Raw genomic sequence first — 18,273 nt, 5'->3', positions numbered from 1 at the left:
TCTTCCGAGGAAACTTGCCTGTCTCAGTTTCCCAAGCCCTCCAGATTAGCAGAATCCTGCAAGGCCCCTAAGCCCACCCCAATTTCATAGGCTGCTCTGGAAAAACACCCAGTCTGCGCTGCCTCAGAACATACCTCCAGGAAGACACACAAGTCAATGGGAATGGATGGATGCCCTAAGGCCATGGTGGGTCCAAGGTTCTTTGTGTGCCACCAGCTGTCTTAGTGTCTGTCGGAAGGCCTGGGCTCAGGATATGTAAGACAGAGCATTAGTGCTTAGGGTAGCCTATGCAATTGGGGTGTTGCCGAGGGCTGAGCAGGTTGATCCGCATTTTGGGTTTCTAGGCAACGCCATAGACAATGTATTTCTTCCAGTGGGCAGGCAGAGTGCTTCGTTTTGGCCCCAGTATTCCCAATCAGGAGGGCTTGTGGGCCAGGAGTGTGAGGACGGAAGTCTGAAAACACAAGCTAGGTTGAGGTTTGGGGCCAAGGGCACGACAGGCCTACTCTGCAGAGGCAGAATAGGGATCTCCTGCATCTGAAGTCAGGGTGAGGATCAAACGTTGTCTGAGGCTGGAGATTGTGTCCATGATGGCCCCTTCATGAAACAGGGACCTCATGAGGCTAAGGAGGCTTTCCCACGCTGAGTTTTTGAGTTGCTCCAAACTACAAGGTTTACTTCTGCTGGACAGTCAAGTCCTATGGGATGGATACAGGACATCCAATATGGAAGGACTGGAGAGCAGGGTTCGAAGGAAGGATGCCTGTACAGCATACCTTGCATTCCCATTGGCTCTTTGCGACAAGACATGTTTGAACTACTTGCTCTGGGGAGAGCTACCCAGGAGCTGAGTTGAAATGGACTCTCCTGAGGGTGCATCATAATGTGGGTTTGTGTCCATGGGACCTTGGAATGTGCTGGTGGCTCAGGGGCCCTGCAGAAATCGCCTACCTGAAGGGTTTGATATAGCTCCAATAAAAAAGCTCCCTGTGTGGAGACAGGAGAGTTTCTGTTGGGTGCCTCATAAAAGCCCCAGATTCTGGTCTTCGAAACCAGTCCTCTGAGGAGAGACACTTGAAAACCAAAGCTAGGGATTAGATTAGGGCCTAGGGGCCCGTCCATTTCAATCTTCTGTCTTTGGGGACACTGTCTGAGTGTTTAAGTGGAGGTATTTGCTCATCTAGTGTCAGCGTGCCCATCTTAGTCCAGGGAGCCTATACTATTGGGATGGCTTCAGGGGCTTCGAGATTTCTCCTAATCTTTAGGGTTGTGGACAATGGATTGGGCACGGTTTCCTTGGAGAGGACAGGCACAGTCCTTGTTGTAGCTCCATAGGCCCTAGCCTGGAGGGTGTGTGGATCTGTGCCATAGGCACAGAAGTCTGAAAACACAAACTTGGCTTAGGTGTGGTGCAGAGGGTATGGCAGGCCGGATTTGCAGAACTTGATGGGAGCTCTTCGGCTTATGAAAGAAGGGTGAGTGGGAGGTAGTCCCTCAGTATTTTCTCTCTGGATGTTGTGTCCAGGATAGTCATGGATTGTAGGGTGGCCTCAGGAGCTATGGACGAGTCTAGTTCTCTGGAGATTTGGCACAGCTCCGAAGAGTTTGGAGTCATTTTGTGGGAAGGGTGGAGTCCTGTTGTCTGGCTCAGGTATCTCTCCTAGAGAGGGATTCCAGAGCAGAGCCCCAGGTACAGGCGACTGGAAATCTCGAACTCTGGTGAGGATTCGAAGCATAGGGGCTTGGCAAGCCCCATATGCGGGCTCTTGGTCCAGGCCCTGAGAGGCCTTATTTGACATGGTGCTCACTCTGAGGGTCACAATGCGAGTTTGTACCCAAGTCGGCACTCAAGATTGGGCGTTGTCTCAGTAGATATGAAGGATACTCCTACCCTGAAGGTGTGACTCCATGCCTACAGCAAGCTTTACAGGCATCGGGAAGGAGGAGTTCTGATTTGTGCTTCAGGTACCCACCTGTGCGAGGATTTGATATAATGTCTAGGTTCAGATATCTGAAAACCCAGGTTGGGGAGAGATGACAGTCTAAGGCTTAGTGTCCTGTCTGGTTCAATCTTCTTTTCTAGGGACATCTGTCTATGGTCTAAGTGGAGGTAGTTGCTCAGCTTGTGTCAAATCGCTGAGGGTCACAAAGCATGTTTGTGTCCAAAGCGGCCCTCAACATGGCCTGGACCTCATGGGCCACGCTGGTTTCTCCTACACTGAACGTTGGACAACATGCGAACCAAAGGTTTCTGGGCATGGGGAAGGAGGAATTCTGATTTCTGCATCACATTCACCACTAGGCAGTTATTGGAGATAAGGTCTAGGTTCTGAAGCCCAAAAACAGAGGTTGGGAAGAGATGATGACTTAAGTCCCTGGCGGGTCCGATGTGTTCATTTTGTGGCCAGCTGTCTGGGTGTCAGTCGGGACGTTCGGGCTCAGGCTGTGTCAGACAGGGCATTAGTGCCCAAGGTAGACAGTATTATTGGGGAACAGTCAAGTGGCGTGCAAGTTGATCCTTATTTGGGATTTCTGTGGAGCCCCATAGGGTAACGTTTTTCTTCTGGAGGGCAGGCACAATGCTGCATTGTGGCTCTGGAATTCCTAAACTGGAGGGCTTGTGTGCCAGGAGTGTGAGGACAGAATCCGAGAACACAAGCTAGGCTTAGGTTTTGGTGCGAGGACACAGCAGGCCCACTCTGAAGAGCTGAATCGAGATCTTGTGCTTCTGAAGTCAAGACGAGGATCAGCCATTAGCTCAGGTTGGGGTTTCTGCCCATGATCCACCTTCATGAAGATTGGGGGCATCATGTGGCCTGGGAAGTTTTCCCATGATGGGAGTTGTGAGATGCTCCAAGCACAAGGATTCCTTCTGCGGGACAGTTGAGACCTGTTGGTTGGCTCTAGGACGTCCTATACAGAATGAAGCCAGAGCAGGGTTCTAAGGATGGATGCCTGAAGAGCCTGCCTCTCATTTCAATTTTCTCCTAAAGACAAGGCCGGTTCGATCTGCTAGCTCTGGGCGAAATTCTGAGGGGATTGATTTAAAATGGACTCTCCTGAGTATGGGTCATGATGTGGGATTGTGTCCATAGAGACATTGGAATGGGGTGGTGGCTCCAGTGACCTGAAGTTTTCTCCTAACGGGAGGTTTTGACACAGCTCCATAGAGCAAAGTTTCCATGTGGAGACGAGATTTGTTTTTATTGGTACCTCCGGAAACCCCGATATGCTGGTATTAGAATCCAGGCCTCTGAGGAGAGATGGTGGAGACAAAAGCAATGGATCCGATTAGGGCCTAGGTGCTTGTCCAGTTAAGTCTTCTTCTCTGGGCATATCTGTCTACGGGTCTGAGTGGAGGTAGTTGCACAGCTTGTGACAGATCACCCCTGTTTGTCCGGGGCAGCTGACACTATTGGGATTGCCTTGGGGACTTTGGAGGTTTCTCCTAATCAGGTTGTGTCCAAAGGAAGGAGCAGAATTCCCTTGGAGAGGGCAGGGGCCCCAGCCTGGAGTGTGTGTGGGCCAAGACTGTGGGAACAGAAGTCTGAAAACACAAACTCGGCTTAGGTTTGGGAACAGAGTTATGGAAGGACCGATCTACAGACCTCGATGAGAATTTTTTGGGCTATGATCAAGGGGCGAGTGTGAGGCGCTTTTTCAAGCTTTTGTCTCTGGATTTTGCGTCAACGGTGGCTGGGGAATGTCGGGCTGGCATCTTCGGCCATGGACGATTTTTTCTCTCTGTGGATTTGGCCCAATTCCAAGTGTTTGGGGTCATTCTTTGGATGGTAGGAGTCCTTTCTCTATTATTTTTATGTCATGTGTCCCACCAAAAAGGGACTCCAGAGAAGAGCACTGAGTAGGGGTGACTAGACTTCTTGAGCTCTGGTTAAGATTGGGGAACTAGGGGCATGTCAAGCCCATAAGTGGGCTTGTGGTACAGCCCCTGAGAGGCTTTACTTGAGGACAGGGCTCACTCTGAGGGTCCCAATGTGTGTTTGTGCCCAATGCGGCCTGAAGAATGGGCGGTGCCTCATGGGCCACACTGTTTTCTCCTACACTGAACGTTGGACAACATACCAACCACAAAGTTTCTGGCCGTGGTGAAAAAGGAGTTCTGATTTCTGCATCACGTACACCACTTGGCAGTGAGTGGAGACAAGGTCTAGGTTTTGAAGCCTGAAAACCGAGGTTGGGAAGAGATGAGGACTTAAGGCTCTGGCGGGTCCAATGTGCTCAGGGTGCGGCCAGCTGACTGGATGTCGGTCGGAAGTCCGGGCTCAGGCTGTGTCAGACAGGGCAAAAGTGCGAGGCTAGACTGTATAATTGGGGTATAGTCGAGTGGCATGCAGGTTGATCCTCATTTGGGGTTTCTGGGTAGCCCCATAGGGCAATGTTTCTCTTCTGGAGGTCAGGCAGAGTGCTGCATTTTGTCTCCAGAATTCCCAACTTGAGGGCTTGTGTGCCAGGAGTATCAGGACGGAAGTCTGAGAACACAAGCTAGGCTTAGGTTTCCCAGAGATGGCACGGCAGGCAAACTCTGCAACGCTGAATCAAAATCTCGTGCATCTGAAGTCAGGGCGAGGATCAGATGTTGGCTTAGGTTGGAGTTTCTGTCCATGATTTCCCCAACATGAAGTAGGGGGAATCAGGAAGCCTTGGATGTTTTCCCACTGTGCGAGTGTGTGATGCTCCGAACTACAATGATTCCTTCTGCGGGACAGTTGAGACCCATGGGATGGATCAAGGACATCCCATAAGGAAATTTTCCAGAGCAGGGTTCTAATGATGGATGCCTGGGCAGCTCAACTCGCATTAGAGTTGTCTCCTAGTGACAAGGCAGGTTCGATCTGCTGGCACTGGTGAAACAACCAAGGGTCTGAATTGAAATGGACTCTCCTGAGAATCAGTCATAATGTGGGTTTGTGTCCATTGAGACCTTGGAATGGGTTAGTGACTCCGGTGCCCTGAAGAATTCTCCTAATCTGAGGTTTTGAGACAGCTCCAAAGAGCAAGTTTCCCATGTGGAGAAGAGATTTGTTCTGATCGGTGCCTCAGGAACCCCCATGAGTTGGTTTTGGAAACCAAGCATCTGAGGAAAGATTCCTGTAATCCAAAGCAATGGATCCGATTAGGGCCTAGGGGCCTTTCTGCTTCAATATTCTCCTCTGAGTGTCTCTGTCTATGATTCAGAATGGAGGTCATTGACCAGCTTGTGTCAGATCGCACCTGTTTGTCCGGGAGGCCAACACTATTGGGCTGGTCTCGGGGACTTTGGAGGTTTCTCCTAATCTGTAGGGTTGTGGCAAATGAAATGGCCAGAATTCCCTTGGACAGGGCTGGCACAGTTCTGAGGTGTGGCCCCAGCTGTCTGGGTTTCTGTGGGAGGTCCGGGCTCAGGCTGTGTCAGAAAGGGCATTAGTGCCCAGAGTAGACTGTATAATAGGAGTACAGTTGAGTGGCGTGAGGACTGATCCTCATTTGGCGTTTCTGAGTAGCCCCAGGGGCAATGTTTTTCCTCTGGAGGGCTGGAAGATTGCTGAATTGTGTCTCCGTTTTTCCCAAACTGGAGGTCTTGTGGGCCAGAAGAGTGAGGAAGGAAGTCTGAGAACTCAAGCTAGGCTTTGGTTTTGGGGTGAGGGCATGGCAGGCACACTCTGCAGAGCTAAATCGAGATCTCGTGCATCTGAAGTCAGGACTAGGATCAGACGTAGGCTCAGGTTGGTGTTTCTGTGCAGGATAGCCCCTTCATGAAGGCGGGGGTGCATCGTGGGGCCATGGATGCTTTCCCATGATGGGAGTTGTAAGATGCTCCAATTGGCAAGGATTCCTTTTACAGGACAGTCGAGACCGGTCAGGACGTCCCATATGGAATGACGCCAGACCAGAGTTCTAAGGATGGATGTCTGGAGAGCCTGCCTCACATTCCTATTGTCTCCTAGTGACAAGGCAGGTTCGAACTGCATCCTCTGGGGGAGCAACTGATGTGGCGGTGTTGAAATGAACTCTCCTAAGAATGGGTCATAATGTGGGTTTGTTTCCATGGAAACCTTGGAATGGGGCGGTGGCTCCAGGGACCTGAATATTTCCCCTAACTGGAGGTTTTGACACAGCTCCAAAAAGCACGTTTCCCATTTGTAGACAAGATTTGTTCTGATTGGTACCTCCGGAAGAAGCCGTATGCTAGTATTGGAAAGCAGGCCTCTGAGAAGAGATGCCTGGAAGCAAAAGCAGTGGATCCGATTTGGGCCTAGGTGCCTGTCTGGTTCAATCTTCTTCTTTGGGGATATCTGTCGACAGGTCTGAGTTGAGGTGGTTGCTCAGCTTGGGATAGATCGCCCCTGTTTTTCCTGGGCGGCCTACACTATTGGGATGGCCTCAGGGACTTTGGAGGTTCCTCCTAATTTGTAGGGTTGTGGCCAATGGAGTGGGCAAAATTCCCCTGGAGAGGGCAGGCACAGTCCTGAGGTGTGGCTCCAGGGGCCCCAGCCTGGAGGATGTGTGGGCTATTACTGTGGGGAGAGAAGTCTGAAAACCCAAACTGGGCTTAGGTTTGTGGACATATGTATGACAGGCCCGATCTATAGACCATGAAAATTTTTCGGGCTATGAAGAAAGGGCAAGTGTGAGGCACTTGCCCAGGTTTTTTTCTCTGGATTTTGTGTCAACACAGGCTGTGGAATGCCGGGCTGGCCTCATGGGCCATTGATGAGTCTTTCTCTCTGTGGATCTGGCCAGATCCCAAGTGTTTGGGGTCATTCGGTGGATGGGAGGAGTCCTTTCAGTATTTTTATTTACCTCAGGTGTCCCAACATAGAAGGATACCAGAGCAGAGCCCTGGGTAGTGGTGACTAGACATCTCAACCTCTAGTTAAGATTGTGGGCTAGAGGCATGGCAAGCCCCATATGCATGCTCTTGGTATTGCCCCTGGGATGCTTGCCTTGAGGACAGGGTTCACTCTGAGGGTCACAATGTGTGTTTGTGCCCATTGCGGCCCTCAAGCATGGGTGGGGCCTCATGGGTCACGGTGGATTCGCCTACACTGAATATTGGACAACATGCCAACCACAAGGTTTCTTGTCTTGGGGAAGGAGGAGTTTTGATTTCTTCATCACTTTCACTCCTGGGTAGTCATTGGAGATAAGTTCTAGGCTCTGAAGCCTGAAAACTGAGTTTGGGAAGAGATGACGAACTAAGGCCACGGCGGGTCCAATGTACTCAGTGTACGGCCAGCTATCTGGGGGTAGGTCAGGAGGTCTGGGCTCAGGCTGTGTCAGACAGGGCTTTAGTGCCCAGGATAGACTGTATAATTGGGGTACAGTCAAGTGGCATGCAGGTTGATCCTCATTTGGTGTTTCTCTGTAGCCCCATAGGGCAAAGTTTTTTTCTTCTGGAGGGCAGGCAGAGTGCTTCACTGTGTTTCCAGAATTCCCAACTGGAGGGCTTGTGGGCCAGAAGTGTGAGAACACAAGCTTGGCTTAGGTTTCGGGACGAGGGCACGGCAGGCACACTCTGGTGAGCTGAATCGAGATCTCATGCATCTGAAGTCAGGGCAGGATCAGACGTTGGCTCAGGATGGAGTTTCTATCCATGATGGTCCATTCATGAAGGTGGGGGGGGCATCACGAGGTCATGGAGGTTTTCTCATGTTGGGATTGTGTGATAGTCCAAACCTCAAGGATTCCTTCTGCAGGACAGTCGAGACCTGTGGGATGGATCCAGGACGTTCCATAGGAGCTTCTCCAGAGCAGGGTTCTAACGATGGATGCCTGGGCAGCCCAACTCACATTCCAATTTTCTCCTAGCGACAAGGCAGGTTGGACCTGCTAGCTCTGGGGGAGCAACCGAGTGCGCTGAGTTGAAATGGACTCTCCTGAGGATCAGTCATAATGTGGGTTTGTGTTCATGGAGACCTAGGAATGGGGCAGTGGCACCGGCGCCCTGAAAGAATCTCTTAACCGGAGTTTTTGAGACAGTTCCAAAGGCAATTTTCCCATGTGGAGTCAAGATTTTCTCTGATTTGTTCCTCAGGAACCACAATAAGATGGTATTGGAAACCAGGCACCTGAGAAGAGATGCCTGGAAACCAAAGCAATGGATCCGATTAGGTCCTAGGGGCCTGTATGCTTCAATCTTCTTCTCTGGGAACATCTGTCTATGGTTCTGGGTGCCAGCTGGTGCCAGATCGCCCCGTTTGTCCCAGGTGGCTGACACTATTGGGATGGTCTCGGGGTTTTTGGAGGTTTCTCCTAATCTGTAGGGTTGTGTCCAATGAAGTGGACACAATTTTCTTGGAGAGGGCAGGCATAGTCCTGAGGTGTGGCCCCAGCTGTCTTTGTTTCGATCAGGAGATCCGGGCTCAGGCTGTGTTAGACAGGTCATTATTACCCAGGCTAGACTGTGTAATTAGGGTACATTCGAGTGGCGTGAAGGTTGATCCTCATTTGGGGTTTCTGGGTAGCCCCATAGGGCAACGTTTTTCTTATGGAGGGCAGGCAGAGTGCTGCATTGTGGCTCTGGAATTCCCAAACAGGAGGGCGTTTGGCCCAGCAGTGTGAGGATGGAAGACTGAGAACACAAGCTAGGCAAGGTTTTCGGGGCGAGAGCATGGCAGGCACGCTCTGCAGAGCTAAATCGAGATCTCATGCATCTGAAGTCAGGGCGAGAATCAGACGTTGGCATAGGTTGGAGTTTCTGTCCATAATGGCCCCTTCAAGAAGTGGGGGGGGTGCATCATATGGCCATGGAGTTTTTCCTTCGATGGGTGTTGTGAGAAGTTCCAAATAACAACAATTCCTTCTGTGGGACAACTGAGACCTGTTGGATGGCTCAAGGACCTTCTATCAGGAATGACACCAAAGCAGTGTTCTAAGGTTGGATGCCTGTGCAGTCCGCCTCACATTCCAATTGTATCCTCTCGACAAGAGGGGTTTGATCTGCTGGTCTGGGGGAGCAACCGAGGGCCTGACTTGAAATGGACTCTCCTGAGGATTGGTATTAATGTAGGTTTTTGTTCATGGAGACCTTGGAATGGGGCGGTGGCACCAGAGTACTGAAGGATTCTCCTAACCGGAGATTTTGACACATCTCCATCAAGAAAGTTTCCCATGTGGTGATGAGATTTGTTATGATCGGTGCCTTAGGAAACCCCCATATGCTGGTATTTGAAACCAGGACTCAGAGGAGACATGCCTGGAAACAAAGCAATGGATCCGATTAGGCCCTAGGGGCATGTGTGGTTGAATCCTTTTCTCTGGGGACATCTGTCTACGGGTCTGAGTGGAGGTAGTTGGGGCACAGTCAAGTGGCGTGCAGGTTGATCCTCATTTGGGGTTTCTGGGTAGCTCCAGAGGGCAATGTTTTTCTTCTGGAGGTCAGGCAGAGTACTGCATTGTAGTTCTGAAATTGCCAGACTGGAGGACCTGTGGGCCAGGAGTGTGAGGACGGAAGTCTGAGAACACAAGCTAAGCTTAGGTTTCGGGGCGAGGGCATGGCAGGCACACTCTGCAGAGCTAAATAGAGATCTTGAGCATTTGATCTCAGGGCGAGCATCTGACTTTGGCTCAGGTTGGAGTTTCTGTCCATAATGGCCCCTTCATGAAGGGGGGGGGTCTCAAGAAGCCATGGAGGTATTCCCACGATGGGAGTTGTGAGATGCTCCAAACCACAAGGATTCCTTCTGTAGGACTCTCGAGAACAGTTGGATGGCTTCCAGAGGTCCCATATGGAACGACTCCAGAGCAGGGTTCTAAGGATGGATGTGTGGTGTGCCCGCCTCACATTCCAATTATTTCCTAGTGACAAGGCAGATTCAATCTGCTGGCTCTGGGGGAGCAACCCAGTGAGCTGAGTTGAAATGGACTCTCCTTAGGATGGGTCATATTGTGCGTTTGTGTCCATGGAGATCTTGCTATGGGGTGATGGATCTGGGGCGTTGAAGGATTCTCCTAACCGGAGGTTTTGACAGAGCTCCAAAGATTACATTTCCAATATGGAGTCGAGATTTGTTCTGATGAATGTCTCAGGAATTCCCCATATGCTTGTACTGGAAACCAGGCCTCTGAGGAGAGATGTCTGGAAACCAAAGCAATGTATCTGATTAGGGCCTAGGGGCCTGTCCAGTTCAATCTGATTCTCTGGGGACATCAGTCTACAGGTCTTATTGGAGGTAGTTTCTCAGCTTGTGTCACATTGCTGCTGTTTGTCCTGGACGGTCTACACTATTGGGAAGTCCTCGGAGTCTTTGGAGGTTCCTCCTAATCTGTATGGTTGTGGACAATGGAATGGGCATAATTCCTTTGGAAAGAGCAGGCACAGTCCTGAGGTGTGGTTCCAGGGGTCCCAGCCTGGAGGGTGTGTGAGCCAGGGCTGTGGGGACAGATGTCTGAAAATAGAAACTCGGCTTAGATTAAGGGAAGTAGGTATGGAAGGCACGGTCTACAGACCTTGATTAGAACTCTTTGGGAAATGAACAAAGGGTGAGTGTGAGGTGCTTGCTCAGGCTTTTGTCACTGGATTTTTGTGTCAACGATGGCCATGGAATGACGGGGTGTCCTCATGGGCCATGAATGAGATTCCCTCTCAGGGATTTGGCCAGATTCCAAGAGTTTGGGTTCATTCTGTGGGATGGTGGAGTCCTTTCTATTTTTTTTTTTTTTTACCCCCTCAGGTATCCCACCAAAAGAGGGATTCCAGAGCAGAGCCCTGGGGAGGGGCAAGTGGACAACCCGACATCTGCTTAATATTCGGGCCTAGGGGAATGGCAATCCCCATATGTGTTCTCATGTTCCAGCCACTGAGAGGCCTTACTTGAGGACAGGGCACACGCTGAGGGTCACAATGCGTGTTTGTGCCCAATGCGGTCCTCAAACTTGGGCGGGGCTACCTGGGCACACTGGTTTCTCCTACACTGAACATTGGACAACATGCCAACCAAGGAATCTGGGCACGGGAAAGGAGGAGTTCTGATTTCTGCCTCACGTTCACCACTGGGCAGTGATTGGAGATAAGGTCTAGGTTCTGAAGCCTGAAAACCGAGGTTGGGAAGAGATGATGACCCAAGGCCATGGCGGTTCCAAGTTCTCAGTGTGGGGCCCGCTGTCTGCATGTCGGTTGGGAGGTCCGGGCTCAGGCTGTGTCAGACAGTTCATTAGGGCCCATGGTAGAGTGTATAATTGGGGTGCAGTTGAGTTGTGGGCAGGTTGATCCTCCTTTGGGGTTTTTGGGTAGCCCCATAGGGCAAAGATTTACTTCTGGAGAGCAGGCAGAGTGCTGAATTGTGGCTCCAGAATTCCCAAACTGGGGGCTAGTTGGCCAGGAGTGTGAGGATATAAATATGAGAGCAAAAGCTTGTCTTAAGTTTAGGGGAGAGGGCAAGGCAGGCACTCTCTCCAGAGCTGAATCGAGATCTCGTGCATCAGAACTCAGGGTGAGTATCAGATGTTGGCTCATGTTGCCGTTTCTGTCCATGATGGCCCTTTCATGAAGCGGGGGGCATCAGAGGCCACTGAGGTTTTCCCATGATGGGAATTTTGAGATGCTCCAAACCTCAAGGATTCCTTCTGAAGTACAATTGAGACCTGTTGGATTGGTCTAGGACATCCCATAGGAAACGACTCCAGAGAAGGGTTCTAAGGATGGATGCCTGGATAGACTGCCTCCCATTCCAAATATCTCCTAGCTAAAAGACAGGTTTGATTGCTGGCTCAGAGGGAGCAACCAAGAGGGCTGAGTTGAAATGGAATCTCCTGCAGATGGGTCCTACTGTGCATTTGTGTCAATGGAGACCTTGGAATGGGGTGGTGGTACCAGAGCCATGAAGGAGTCTCCTAAACTGAGGTTTTGAGACAGCTCCAACGAGCAAGTTTCCCATGTGGAGATGACATTTTTTTCTGATTGGTGCCTCAGGAAACCCCATTTGCTGGTACTGGAAACCAGGGCTCTGGGAAGAGATGACTGGAAACAAAAGCAATGGATCTGATTATGGTCTCGGTGCCTATCAGCTTCAATATTTTTTCTCTGGGGACATCTGAGTGTCTGAGTGGAAGTAGTTGTTCAGCTGGTGGCAAGTCGCCCCAGTTTGTCCCAGGGGACCTACATCACTGGGATAGCTTCGGGGATTTTGGAGGTTCCTCTAATTTGTATGGTTGTGGTCAATGGAATGGAAAGAATTCCCTTGGAGACGGCAGGCACAGTCCTAGCGTGTGACTCCAGATCCCCCAGACTGGAGAATGTGTGGGCCAGGGCTATGGTGACAGAAGTCTGAAAACACAAACTCGGATTAGGTTTGGGAACAGAGGAATGGCAGGCCTGATCTATAGACTGTAAGAAGAATTTTTCAGGCTATGAGCAAAGGGCCAGTGTGAGGTGCTTGCTCAGGTTTTTGTCTCTGGATTTTGTGTCAGCCATGGCCGTGGAGTGTCAATGTGGCCTCATGGGCCATGGACGAGTCTTTCTCTCTGGGGGTTTGGCCCAATACCAAGTGACTGGGTCATTCTGTGGATGGGAGGAGTCTTTCCGGTATTTTTTTTTTTTTTTATCTCAGGTGTCCCACCATAGTGGGATTCCAGAGAAGAGCTTTGAGTAGGGTTGACTAGACATCTCGACCTCCTGTTAAGATTGAGGGATTAGGGACATGGCAAGCCCCATATGAGGGCTCTTGTTCCAGCCACTGAGAGTCCTTACTTGAGGACGGGGCACACGTTGAGGGTCTCATTGCGTGTTTGTGCCCAAAATGGCCCTCAAGCATGGGTGGGGTCACCTGGGCACGCTGGTTTCTCCTACATTGACCATTGGACAACATGCCAACCACAAGAATTCTGGGCACGGGGAAGGAGGAGTTATCATTTTTGCATCACATTCACCCCTGGGGAGTGAGTGGACATAAGGTCTAGGTTCTGAAGCCTGAAAACCGAGGTTGGGAAGAGATGACGATCTAAGACCATGGCAGATCCTATGTGCTCAGTGTACGTCAAGCTATCTGCGTGTCGTTCGGGAGGTCTGGGCTCAGGCTGTGTTGGACAGGTCTTCAGTGCCCAGGCTAGACTGTATAATTGCGATACAGTCAAGTGGCATGCAGGTTGATCCTCATTTGGCATTTCAGGGTAGCCCCATAGAGCAACGTTTTTCTTCTGGAGGGCAATCAGAGGGCTGCATTGTGTCTCCAGTATTCCCAACGGAGGTTGTGGGCCAGGAGTGTGAGGACAGATCTGAGAACACAAGCTAGGCTTAAGTTTCGGGATGAGGGCACGGCAGGCACACTCTGCAGAGCTGAATCAAGAATTCGTGCATCTGAAGTCAGGGCGAGGATCAGACATTGGCTCAGGGTGGAGTTTATTTCCATGATGGCCCCTTCATGAAGGTGGGGGTGCATCACGAGGCCATGGAGCATATCCCACGGTTGGATTGGGTGATGCTCCAAACCCCAAGAATTCCTTCTGCGGGACAGTCAAGACCTGTCAGATGGATCCAGGATGACCCATAAGGACCTTGCAGAGCAGGTTTCTAACAATGGTTGCCTGGGCAGCCCAACTAACATTCCAATTATCCCCTAGCGACAAGGCAGGTGCAATCTTCTGGCTCTGGGCGAGCAACCGAGGGGGCTGAGTTTAAATGGACTCTCCTGAGGATTGTTCGTAATGTGGGTTTGTGTCCATGAGACCTTGGAATGGGGCAGTGGCTCTGGGGCCCTGAAGGATTCTCCTAACCAGAGGTTTTGAGACAGCTCCAAAGAGCAAGATTCCCATGTGGATACGAGATTTGTTCTGATTGGTGCCTCAGGAACCACAATAAGGTGATATTGGAAACCAGGCGTCTGAGGAGAGATACCTGGAAACCAAAGAAATTGATCCAATTAGGGCTTAGGGGTCTGACCAGTTCAATCATCTTCTCTGGGAACATCTGTCTTGGTTCTGAGTGGAGGTCGCTGCTCAGCTTGTGTCAGATCGCCCCTGTTTGTCCCAGCCAGCTGAAACTATTGGGATGGTCTCGGGGTCTTTGGAGGTTACTCCTAGTGTGCAGGGTTGTGGCCGATGGAATGGACAGAATTCCCATGGAGAGAGCAGGCACAGTCCTGAAGTGTGGCTCCAGCTTTCTGGGTGTTGGTCGGGAGGTCTGCGCTCAGGCTGTGTCAGACTGGGAATTATTACCCAGGTTAGACTGTATAATTGGGGTACAGTCGAGTGGCATGCATTTTGATCCTCATTTGGGTTTTCTGGGTAGCCCCATAGGGCAAGGTTTTTCTTCTAGAGGGCAGGCAGAGTGCTGCATTGTGGCTCTGGAATTCCCAGACGGGAGGGCTTGTGGCCCAGGACTGTGAGGACAGACGTCTCAGAACACAAGCTAGGCCAGTGTTTTGGGGCGAGGGCACGGCAGGCACGCTCTGCAGAGCTGAATCGAGATCTCGTGCATCTGAAGTCAGGTCAAGGATCAGACGTTGGCTCAGGTTGTTGTTTCTTTCCATGATCCCCCTTCATGAAGGGGGATGGCATCATGAGGCCATGGAGGTTTTCCCACGATGGGAGTTGTGAGATGCTCAAATCGGCAAGGATTACTTCTGCGGGCCACTCGAGACCTGTCGGATGGCTCCAGGACATCCCATGAGGAACGACACCAGAGCAGTGTTCTAAGGTGGATGACTGGAGAGCCCGGCTGGCATTCCAATTGTCTCCTGCAACAAGACTCGTTCGATCTGCTGGTTCTGTGGGAGTAGCCATGTGGGCTGAGTTGAAATGGACTCTCCTGAGGATGGGTCATAGTGTGGTTTTGTGTCCATGGAGAATTTGGAATGGGGCTGGGGATCTGGGGACCTGAAGATTTCTCCTAACTGGAGGTTTTGACACAGCTCTAAAGAACAAGCTTCCCATGTGGAGACGAGATTTGTTCTGATTGGTACCTCTGGAAACCCCCATATGCTGGTAATAGAAACCAGGATTCTGAGGAGAGATGCCTGGAAACAAGAGCAATGGATCTTACTATGGCCTAGGTGCCTGTCCAGTTCAATCTCCTTCTCTGGGGATATCTGTCTACGGGTCTGAGTGGAAGTAGTTGCTCAGCTTGGGAGAGATGCCCCTCTTTATCCTGGGATGGCCTCGGGGAATTTGGAGGTTTCTCCTAATCTGTAGCGTTGTGACCAATGGAATGGTCAGAATTCCCCTGGAGAGGGCAGGCACAGTCCTGAGTTTTGTCTCCAGGGGCCCAAGCATGGATGGTGTGTGGGCCAGAGCTGTGGGGACAGAAGTCTGAAAACACAAACTTGGCTTAGGTTTGGGGACATAGGTATGGCAGGACTGTTCTACAGACCGTGAGTAGAATTTTTCGGGCTATTAACAAAGGGTGAGTGTGAGGCACTTGCTCAGGCTTTTGTCTCTGTATTTTGTGTCAACCGTGGGCGTGGAATTTCGGGGTGGCTTCATGGGCCATGAACGAGTCTTTCTCTCTGGGGATTTGGCCCGATCCCAAAATTTTGAGGTCATTCTGTGGGATCGGAGGAGCCCTTTCTGTTTTTATACCTCAGTTGTCCCACCAAAAGAGGGATTCCAGAGCAGAGCATGGGGCAGGGGCGATTGGACAACCTAAACTCCGGTTAAGAATGGGGGCCTGTGGGCATGAATGCCCCATATGCAGGCTCTTGTTCCAGCCACTGAGAGGCCTTACTTGAGGCAAGGGCACACGCTGAGGGATACAATGAGTGTTTGTGCCCAACGCAGCTGTCAAGCATGGGTGGGTCCTCATGGACAATGCTGGTTTCTCCTGCACTGAACGTTAGACAACATGCCAACCACAAGGTTTCTTGCCATGGGGAAGGAGGAGTTATGATTTCTGCATCACTTTCACCACTGGGCAGTGAATGGACATAAGGTCAAGGTTCTGAAGCCTGAAAACCGAGGTTGGGAAGAGATGAAGACCTACGGACATGGCAGGTCCGTTGTGCTCAGTGTGCGGCCAGCTCTCTGTGTGTGGAACGGGAGGTCCGGGCTCAGGCTGTGTCATAAATGGCATTAGTGCTCACTGTAGGCTCTATAATGGGGGTACAGTCAAGCGGCCTTCAGGTTGTTCCTCAACTTGGTTTTCTGGGTAGCCCCATAAAGCAACGTTTTTCTTCTGGAGGGCAGGCAGAGTTCTGCATTGTGTGTCTGAACTTCCCAAACTGGAGGGCTTGTGGGCCAGGAGTGTGAGGACAGAAGTCTGAGAACACAAGCTATGGTTATGTTTTGGGGCGAGGACACGGCAGGCACACTCTGCAGAGCTGAATCGAGATCTCATGCATGTGAAGTCAGTGGGAGGATCAGATGTTGGCTCACGTTGGAGTTTCTGTCCCTGATGGCCTGTTCAAGAAGGGGGGGGCGGGCATCACAGGGCCATGGTGGTTTTCCCATTATGAGAGTTGTGAGATGCTCCAAACAATAAGGATTCCTCTTGCAGAACAGTCGAGACATGTTGGATGGTGCCGGGAAGTCCCATATAAAATGACTCCGGAGCAGGGTTCTAAGGAGGGATGGCTGTCAGCCCACCTCACATTCCAGTTGTCTCCTAGTGACAAGGAAGGCTCCATCTGCTGGATCTGGGTGAGCAACCGAGGGGGCTGAGTTGAAATGGACTCTTTTGTGGATGGGCAATAATGTGGATTTGTGTCCATGGAGACCTTGGAATGGGGCAGTGGCACTGGGGTCCTGAAGGTTTGTCCTAATCAGAAGTTTGATACAGCTCCAAAGAGCAAGTTTCCCATGTGGGGACGAGATTTGTTCTGATTAATGCCTCAGGAAACCCCCATATGGGGGTATTGGAAACCAGGCTTCTGGGGAGAGATGCCTGGAAAACAAAGCAATGGATCCGATTAGGACCTAGGGGCCTGTCCGGTTAATGTTCTTTTCTGGGGACATCTGTCTCTGGTCTGAGTGGAGGTATTTGCTTAGCTGGTGTCAGACGACCCCTGTATGTCCCAGGGGGCCTACACTATTAAGATGGCCTCGGGGACTTTGGAGGTTTCTCCTAACCTGCAGGGTTGTGGGCAATTGAATGGGCAGAATCCCCTTGGAGGGGGCAGGCACATTCCAGAGGAGTGACTCCAGGGGCCCAAGCATGGAGGCTTTGTTGGCAAGGGCTTTGGGAATAAAAACTTGGCTTAGGGTAGGGGATGAAGTTATGGCAGGCCCGAAATACAGACGGTGAGAACTCTTCAGGATATGAAGAAAGAGCGAGTGCGAGGCACTTGCTCGAGCTTTTGACTCTGGATTTAGTGTCAAAGATAGCTGTGTAATGTCGGGGTGTCCTAATGGGCCATGGACTATTCTCCATCTCTGGGGATTTGGCCTGATCCCAGGTGATTGGGCTCATTCTGTGGGATGGGAGGAATTCGTTCTAGTATGTATGTATGTATTTATTTATTTACCTAATGTGTCCCAACAAAAGAAGGATTCCAGAGCAGAGCCCTGGGGAGGGGCGACTAGACAACTCGAACTCTGGTTAAGATTGGGGACCTTGGGGCATGGCAAGCCCCATATGCAGGCTTTTGTTACAGCCACTGAGAGACCTTACTTGAGGACAGGGCTCACTCTGAGAGTCACAATGCATGTTTGTGCCCAACAAGGCCCTCAAGCATAGGTGGGTCCTCATGGTCCACGCTGTTTTCTCCTACACTGAATATTGGACAACATGCCAACCACAAGGTTTCTTGCCATAGGGAAATAGGAGTTCTGATTTCTGCAACACGTTCACCCCTGGACAGTGATTGGTGATAAGGTCTAGGTTCTGAAGCTTGAAAAGCGAGGTTGGGAAGAGATGACGATCTAAGGCCATGGCGGGTGCCATGTGCTCAGTGTGCGGCCAGCTCTCTGGGTGTTGGTCCAGAGGTCTGGGCTCAATCTGTGTCAGACAGGGCATTAGTGACCAGGGTAGGCTGTATAATTGGGGTACAGTCAAGTTTCATGCAGTTTGATAATCTTTTGGGGTATGGGTAGCCCCATAGGGCAACATTTTCTTCTGTAGAGAAGTCAGAGAGCTGCACTGTGGCTCCAAAATTCCCAAACTGGAGGGCTTGTTGACCAGTAGTGTGAGGACAAAAATCTGATAGCACAAGCTAGTCTTAGGTTTCGGGGAAAGGGCAGGGCAGGAACAGTTTCCAGAGATGAATTGAGATCTCGTGCATCTGAAGTCACAGCGAGGGTCAGACGTTGGCTCAGGTTGTAGTTTCAGTTCATGATGGCCCCTTCATGAAGGGAGGGACATCAGGAGGCCATTGGGGTTTTCCCATGATGGGAACTTGAGATGCT

The sequence above is a fragment of the Neovison vison genome, chromosome 5 (genome assembly GCF_020171115.1).
Source record: "Neovison vison isolate M4711 chromosome 5, ASM_NN_V1, whole genome shotgun sequence".
In the NCBI taxonomy this organism is placed as follows: Eukaryota; Metazoa; Chordata; class Mammalia; order Carnivora; family Mustelidae; genus Neogale; species Neogale vison.
The sequence above is the reverse complement of the archived record's forward strand: the minus strand, read 5'-3'. Positions refer to the sequence as shown.